The following is an 8,726-nucleotide window of genomic DNA, read 5'->3' as shown; positions in this document are numbered from 1 at the left end:
ACATCTTAGCCTGGGACAAAAAAGGCCAAAACGCTGCTTATGTTGCATCCAAAATTCCCCATGAATCCCCCAGCAAGGGATGGAGCTTGATCTTTTATGAAAAGCCCCAGAGATGAGCAGAAGGAGAACTGAAGTGGCTTTACTGTAGCTTTTTCCTTTCACAAGCTCCAGGATAAGAAATAACAAGTCACCGGCTTTGGTGTCACCAAGACACCAGCTGGGTCATCTACATGCATCCATTCCTTTGAAGGAACCATGCAAAAAGAAAGGACAGATTTGCTACAGGTGTTGGCCAAGTGTCGTATCAGATCTTAAGAGTTTAATATCTGATATGCCCTTGATGAGAGGGTTTTATATTAAACAGACTTTGGGGCATGGGAGCTGGACCTGGAGCTTGGTGTCTCTGCTTCATGCATTGCCCCAGCATTGCAGTGACTCTGGGAATGGTGCACTGATAGGTCTGAGCTGCACCATGAGAGAGGTGGGTCACAAGGTCAAAGAAGGTGAATCTTTCTCTTTGCTCTGCCCTCATGAGACTCTACCTGGAGTTCTGCATCCAGCTCTGGGGTCCCAACATAAGAATGACATGGACATGTTAGAGCAGATCCAGAGTAGGAACACAGGGAAGCTACAAGAGCTGGAGCCCCTCTGCTCTGGAGATAGGCTGGGAGAGCTGGGGGTGTTCAGCCTGGAGAAGAGAAGGCTCCAGGGAGAGCTTGGAGCTTTCAGTGACCAAAGGGGGCTTTCAATAGAGGGAGAACAGCTTTCTTGTATAAGCATATAGTCATAGAAAAAGGGGAAATTATTTTAAACTAAAAAAGAGTAAATTTGGATTAAATGTTAGGAAGAAATTCTTCCCTGCTGGTGAGAACCTGGCACAGGTTGCCCAGGGAAGCTGTGGCGGCCCCATCCTTGTAAGTGTTGAAGGCCAGGTTGGACAGGGCTTGGAGAAGCCTGGTTCTAGTGGAACACATCCCTGCCTATGGAAGGGGGGTTGGAATCACGTGGACTCTAAAGTCCCTTCCAACCCACAGCATTCTGTGACCCCAAGGAATGCACATGCATGGCAAATACAGAAAACACCTTTAGCTGCTCCCTGACAAGCTGTGCTGGATTCTTTGCACTTGGGCAGCAGCTAAAGCCAACCAGGCAACAGGAAGAAAGCTGGCAGGAACTGCAGACCTCATTTACAAAAGGCTTTCTGAGGTTCCACAAGGAGTTGTCCTGGTCACAGCAGGCTGTACTGGGTCCTGCATTATCCATCAGCACTGCAGGAGGTCTGGGTTCTTGGTGTGTTGGCATGAAAGGTCAGGCTGCATTCAGGATGAGATGGCACAAAGCATGGCACTGCAGCATTGTCAGGATCATGAGGTGTAGTAATTGGATCTCCAGATTAATTAATGTGCTGTGAAATGCCTGGTGGCAGTGCTGAATGCTGATCCTCAGCAGAGGCAATTCGATATTCAGTAGGTGAGAGCACAGATTTCAGCCTGGCTGAGATTTGCCATGCACAGTCCAAATTTGTCCTTCATAATATAAAAGCAAATAGCAAGGAGAAAAAACCCAGACCACTTGCCCAGCACTCCTGCAGCCCCCTCTGCAGTCACTTCTGCTCATCTCAGAGGGAGGTCATTCAAGCCTGTCTTACATTATAAAAAGTATTAATCTCCATCCTTGTGTAGAACAAAGGGACCTACAGTGGGCTTTGCATCAGGCAAGGAAAACCAAGAAAAGAAAAAAGAGTAAAATTTCATTTTATACATCGTCAGTCACGGGCTACTAGTTTTTGGTAAAGGGCTGACAGTAGCTGTGCCAGACCCAGAAGGGACTTGCTGTGGACACAGCTTGTTAGAAATGACCAGGGAGCTGTGAAAACTCACCTCCTTTGAAATCAGTATGAAACAGTTTGATTTTTTTGCACCATTTAATATGGGCTCAGCAGGAGCTGGAGATGGGTGCCAAAGTGAAGCCAGGCAAAAACCACTCAGACCAGCCTTCCCAATGCCTCTGCTGCTCACTAGTGCATTTGGTCACAGAAGCATGAATTCCTTGTTCGTGTGCCAAAGGTAGTGCTGTGGGATGAGTAATTGTGCCAGTCATCACAGGAGTTAGGCAGATACTAACACAGTTCTCCCAGTCCTTCCCACTCTGGTATCTCTGTAGTGGTCTTGTTGATAATATTGCTCCAAGCAATTTAATTTTAAACACTGCCCAGAATTTAAAAAGAAAATAAAATTCCCAAAATAATATTTTCGGAGCTGGGGAGGTGATCTTTCCTAAGACGAGCTCTTTGCTCTGATGCAGAGAAATGTATTTTTGCAGATTTAAAAACTGGTGCTTGAAGAAAATTGATTGAAGTGCTCAAGTTTCCCATGAAGAGAAACTGGTTGAATAAAAACAGGTTCATTTTCTGGAACTTGAAAAATTAGTAAAATAAGTAGGAGGGTTTTTTTCCTGTGATATTAAAGCCATGAATAATAATAAGCAGCATGACTGAAGAACAATTCTGTCAGCATCTCTGTTGTATCATATCAGATCTTTTTTAATATTTATCATTTCCATCTTACTTTACATCTCAGGAAGAAAAAAGATGCCAAGTCCTAATTTCCACTTTTAAATCTGTTCTGCTTAAATCAAATTAGGCTTATTCATAACAACTCAGTACCTCACATTTCTTTTGTCGATGCAGAAATCCAAATCCCTTTCTGCTTGCCTTTCTAAAAAGAGCTCATATTATTTTCTGAGGAAAATCAATCCAGAAATACACATTTGTAATGGAGGAGATTGTATCCTTCCTTTTCATTTGAGCAAATATGAACAAAAAATTATAAATAAAATATTAATATTGTAAGTGGCTTCAATGATCAAAGAACTGGGGAAAGAAGAAGGACAAGTGAAGATTTCAATCATAGCTTTGTGGGAACACCACCCACTGCTTTTCCCCTGCACGAGGATTTTCATTAGAATATGTCTTTGTACTAATTGTCTGTAATAGGACTTTTCTCTCATCTATCTCATGAAAATATTATTGAGAGGAGTGGCAGATTTGTCTTTACAAACAAGCTGTGGGTCTGCTGGTAGATATAACTAGCGCTGGGAGATAAAAGAAACAATGGGAAGGATTCCACTGACTGATGAATGGAAAAAGATATTTGCTTTTACAAATAAACTTTAGGTTTACTGATAAATGAAATTAGACATTGAGAGATGAAAGAAACAACGGGGAAAATCCCTACATTCCGTAAGAATTAAAAATTAAAAGGGAGGGTTATACATTAGAGGGAAATCTTCAGGATCAAGCGTATTGGGAAGTCTGTACCTCTCAAGTACCTCAGCCAATGGGGAAAGACAGAAGGGAAACGTGCCCAGGAAATTAGGATAAAAAGGAGGCTGCGTCCTCCAAAACTTTGCGACACTCCAGGGGCAAGCGCCATGGCCTCCCCCTTTATTCAAATAAAGTTACAGGACTCCTCTGTCTCCTTTTTGGACATAAACCTCTGGTGTTTGTGGATTAATTTTCCTAACATTATGATTGCCATTTCAAAGGCAGACAGCATTTTGGCAAAAAACAACTTGGCAACAGGGGGAGACTAAAGACCACTTGCTGTTAAATAATAGTGATGTGAATTTGAATGCAACAGGATGCCACAGAGATGGAACTGTCCATATATTGCCCTCCATATACATAAAGGACACAATTTTCTCCTAAGAAAGAAATTCAGGTAATATACTAGAATTTGCCACATCTAACTATGTGCCTTTTTTGTAGTTAATATCACATCTGAAAGAAAGATGAGTCTGTGCCACTACTGGGAAAAGTTCTAAGAACAACCAGACAAAACAGGCTACAGCAAATGGGTCCCCATGCATTTGGACTGAAATGCAGAGAAATGTAACAGGTTGTAAGGCAAAAAAAAACCCAAACCAAACCAAAATAAAAAAAAAAAAAAAAACCAACCAAAAAACAAACACATTTGGATTATATAAAGAATGAATTGTCCCCAAAGTTTTGTGTTCATTTCTTTGGCAAGATGCTTACTCTGATCAGCCCAGAGAGCAATGTCTCAATGGAATGTCCATCTGTTCCCTGATGATTCAGGACTTCACGCTGCTCCCAGTGGTAAAGCATTCCTCACTCTGTCTATATTCCAAGTTAAATCTTAAATGCTGTCATTTTTGGATACAGCACATTTCCGGCTAAGACTCGTTTCCACTATAATTTATAGTGCCATTTCTACAGCAGATTGAAGGTTCTTTGGATTGCAACTGAAAAAATTCTGTTTATCTTGCTCATTTGGAAGTCCAGTGGTCATCTGCCTGAGACATGGTGAGCTCATCTATCCAGGAGAATGCCCTCATTAGAGTAGGAGTTGTACACAAACCACTTGTGATACTCCTTGCTGATGGATGGTCATTTTCACACAAGAGACATCATACCTCCTACCTGGAGGCTGCTCCACCAGAAGTCAGGGGAAAAGGTGCTGAGATCAGATTTCACAGGGATATCTGGGAGATGTCTGCAGCCTTCACATGTCTCACTCTGTCTGCAACAGAATTTGATTTATTTTCTAGCCCAAGCCTGAAAAAACACCACAAAGCACTTGAATGAAGTACCGTGCTGGCTCTGATACTGCTGTGTGTTAGGCTTCTTGGGGAATTTCTTCCCATTGTCATCAGGGAGACACTGGAAAGGGGGAAGGGAGTGGCTTTCTAGGTTAATATGCAGTGCATGAAACAAAAGCTGCCACCATGGTCATGATTCGACCAAGGGGAAACACTGCTTAGAGAGTGGGAAACTTTCTGTTTGTGTTTTGTTGTTTGCTCTGTTCAGATATCTATATGTTTTATATTAAAGATCTGTTATTCCTTTTGCTACATTTTTGCCTGAAAGCCCTATAATTTTTGGAGTTATAATAATTTGGAAGAAGGAGTCTTCCATTCCAGGAAGGCTCCTGCCTTCCTTGGCAGACATCTGTCTTTTGAACCAAGACAATAATTGGCACCCAATGTAAGGCTTTGAGAGGAAAGGATGAAAAAAGAATAACAGTTCTTTGGTGACCCATTTGTGTATTGGATATAGAAACCCTATTAGGCATCACCATGTGATCCAGCTTACCTAGGTTCAGGTTTTTTTCCATTTGCAGGTCATTATCTAAACATAGGCCCTACAGCTAAGGCCATTGTGACTGTTACCAAGTTTCTAGAATGAGTCAGTTAGGTGAGGAATTAAGTTCTTGTAAACCTCTTTTCGAATGTGTGCACATGGCTGTCCAACTACCACAGCCTAAGCTGGGGTTTCACTAATGACAGTACCTATTGTGGGGGAGGAATGCAGAGGGGTGTTTTCTGCCAACACTTCTTCAGGCCTACCACAACAGCTTTTGAAGGGTTTAAATTCCCTCTACATGCTAAAGATACCATATTCTTGCTGATGTTTTGCTAAGTTTATTCAATACAGTCCGTTCAGCATTTAAAGACAGCATGAAGTTGCTTCAAAATCTGCCCCAGGGACTAGGAATGCTGCCCAGAAACCTTCTACAGAGGCTGTAGGCACTGCCCAGCAGTACCACCTTTCCCACTGAGGGACAGGTGGATAGCACAGCCACAGAACCAACAGATATTACAACCATCCAGGTTCCAGCTACACCACAAGGGCAGCCACAGCCAGCAGCAGTCGCCCCTGGGCAGAGGAGGAAGCATGAAACCCATCAGGTACAAGGGCCCTCACAAGCAGCAGAGGAGCACAAGATCATCACGGAGTCCCTGTCATTTGACAGCTTCTGCAGTCTCTGAAAAGATGTGACACCACGGGTGGGCAAGGCTGCCCTCACCTGATTGACTCAGGTTTGGGACCTCAGGGGTGCAGGTGTACAACTTGATGGTACCAAAGCAAGGTTTTTGGGGTCCTTGCCCTGGAGGTGGGTATCAAGCAGGCATTTGTGAGAGAGCCAGGACCCTTTCTCTCCAGGAGTGGCTTCTAACAAATGTAAGAGAGAGGTTTAGACAGATACACATTTGAACTTACATGGAAAAGTCTAAATTTTAATTTGATTTATACTGTAACAACATTTATGTTTATACTAATAAATGCAATGCATAAATGGTAATCCCATACAGTGTGGTTATCCACTCTGAGCTGAAAATAGCCCAGCCAACCCCAGATAAAATCCTGGGCACAGAGACTGACAGCAGCATCTTCTGTTATTTGTCTTCATCCAAAACACTAACAAAAGTGTCCAAGGAATGGAAAATGAGGTCTCTTGTACAAGACCTTTTAGAGTGCATTGAATAGAGCAACAAACACCCTTTGAGACTGGATTTCCCTCCGAATGCCCACGAGATCTGTGTGTCCACCACTGCTTATGTATCTGTCACCTCAGATTAGCAAAACTTCTGTATTATTCTTTAAAATTTTTTGTGTAATTTATCATTTTACCCTAGTACATGGTCTTCTAGTGCTGCAGTCCTGTGTGCAGATGAAATGCAGCCCTGATTGCTAACACATCCCACTGCTAGTCCAAGTGCTGTATCCCCAGCAAGGGACTCACTAGTGCTCCTGTTCCTCCAGGGCATCATCACTGAGGCAAATTCAGGTGTAAGAAAAACTGCAAGAGGGCATATCTGAGAAACCTGGAGAGGGGAGGACTCTAGTCACATCTCTATGGGGTTTCCCTTCTTTCCTCTAAAGAAAAATAGATTTCACAAAAAATCCTGTCATTTTCCCAAAAGGGGTTTCAGAAATTGAAATCTATTTTTTGATGCTTTTTCCATTTAATCAATGTCTCAGAGCTAGTAGTCAGGAAATGTGGTTTTAATTCCCAGTCCCTTCAGAGGCTCCCAGTACAGCTGGGAACACACAAAATGGCATGGCAATACCAGGTGTGTGGATGTCTCTTGAGCTGAAGTGGGCTGGATGCTGCATAAATGTCTTTCTGTGTGGTTCTTCTGGCTGAAGTGCCCAAATATTTCTCATTTCCACATGACCCTTATTTTTCAAAATTTTTCAAAATGTGGCAAATCAAGCTCCCACAGTGGGGTTACCAAGATATTCATACTGCTTAAAATGCAAAAAGACACCTCATGGAATTATCAGAATTACCAAGACACCTAAATCCCACCAGTTTAAGAGATTGGAGCATACTCTATTTGGAAGATTTTATAAATCCCAGCAATGCCACTCTGAATTTTCTAAGCTTGCATTGCTTTTTCCTGGTTTCTGCTACATTTTCTGATGGTTTGGGCTTACTTGCCATTGCCGGAAGATTACCCTGGTAGTTAGACTTTCCTTTCTAGGCTAAGGAGGAGATTGTTTTACACAATGCCTTTCATGTCCTCTAATATGTGCCATATTATCCTCTTGATTTCTTCCATCTGGGCAAATCTTTTGTTGACCTCACCTGAAATCTAAAACCTTTCAAAATAATCTCTTCCACTTTTGCTCTCTGATCTAGGAATGGTGGATGTGACTGGAAGGTCAGAAGTCTGAGATTAGCCCTGACCTCACTCTTGGGCTTCACACTGGCAGTAGGTTAGGAGCTTTGAACTTGGCATCCTGAGAAGTTGTTATTGCTACCTAACAAAAATCAGCTCACCCTCATGTCTGGGGAGGGTGGGGGGCAAAAGATACGGGAGAGCGATTCCTTCAAAGAGTGAAGCTTTTCCACACAGCATGACACGGAGACAGGAAGGGTTTAAAGCAAGGTAAAATCCTGACAGACACTAACTCCTAAAATACAGCCCAGAAATGCTCTTAATTGAATCCTAACTGGGTTACATGAGGTGGACAATGAATTCCACTTTAGCTTTTATTTCAAGGGGGTGAGCTGCCAACCTCTCATGAAAACTGAGTAGAGACCAGATTTCTGCACTGATTGGCTCTCGTATTTTACAAAGCCAAGAATAAATAAAGTCAGGCTAACATGAATATTTAGTATATAACCCTAACAGACAAGATCTTCAGGGTCATCTGATTGCTATCAGAGGCAACTGCTTTGACAAAGAATGTGTTCAAACATATCAGCCTCCATCTGAAGAGAAAGTGTTAACTTTTACCATTCTCTGGTTTAAGTCTGGAGGAAGGAAGCCACTGCAAACTTCTCTCTGTCAGACTGCGAGAATGTGTGTGCTCATGTCTGTCCACTCCCACTCTAACAGCATCTGACCCTGTTGGCCAAGTTCAACCACTCTTGCAGGAGATCAGAGGCCAAAAAGATTTTTTGTCTGGTATCCTCCTGAGAGCAAAGGCTTTCTAGTCAGTCAAGCAGAGAGGCAGACCCATAACCACATTTGAAGCCAGACAAACACAACCTGAAAATAGAGTCTGCTTTTTTAAAAGCACAGCTATAAAATGAGAAAGCCTTCAATCGGATTTTGTGTCTTCTTAGGCAGCAGAGTTAGCCAGCCTCAAAATACAAATCCAGAGGAAACCTGGCTCCTTTTGATCCAGAACTACCTATTTCTTAGATTTTAAAGTCATAGTGGGCCATAAGATCATCTAGTCTGAGCTCCATATAATATGGACTATAAAATTGCATACTCCAATAAGGAACGCAATAACTTGTGCTTGGCTGAAACCTGTGTTCCAGCAGGCATCTGCTCACAATTTGAAAGTATCTGAGGAGGAACACTCTACTACTTTCATTGGTATTTTGTTTCAACACCTAATCATTCCCACTGTTAAAGCTCTTTTTGAAATGAAATGTGTCTGCTTTTGGGCTCCAGCCTTG

The 8,726-nt window shown here is 42.5% G+C and overlaps 1 non-coding gene across 1 annotated transcript; it reads left to right on the top strand.

Moving 5' to 3' along the window:
* The first annotated feature begins 275 nt into the window (after window positions 1-275).
* On the top strand, window positions 276-457 carry LOC129117726 (U2 spliceosomal RNA). Its single transcript, XR_008533891.2, has one exon. It is a non-coding gene; the product is annotated as a U2 spliceosomal RNA (small nuclear RNA).
* The last annotated feature ends 8,269 nt before the right edge of the window (window positions 458-8,726 follow it).

Source organism: Agelaius phoeniceus, chromosome 2, assembly GCF_051311805.1.
Source record: "Agelaius phoeniceus isolate bAgePho1 chromosome 2, bAgePho1.hap1, whole genome shotgun sequence".
In the NCBI taxonomy this organism is placed as follows: domain Eukaryota; kingdom Metazoa; phylum Chordata; class Aves; order Passeriformes; family Icteridae; genus Agelaius; species Agelaius phoeniceus.
This window is presented reverse-complemented; position numbering and strand designations above follow the sequence as displayed.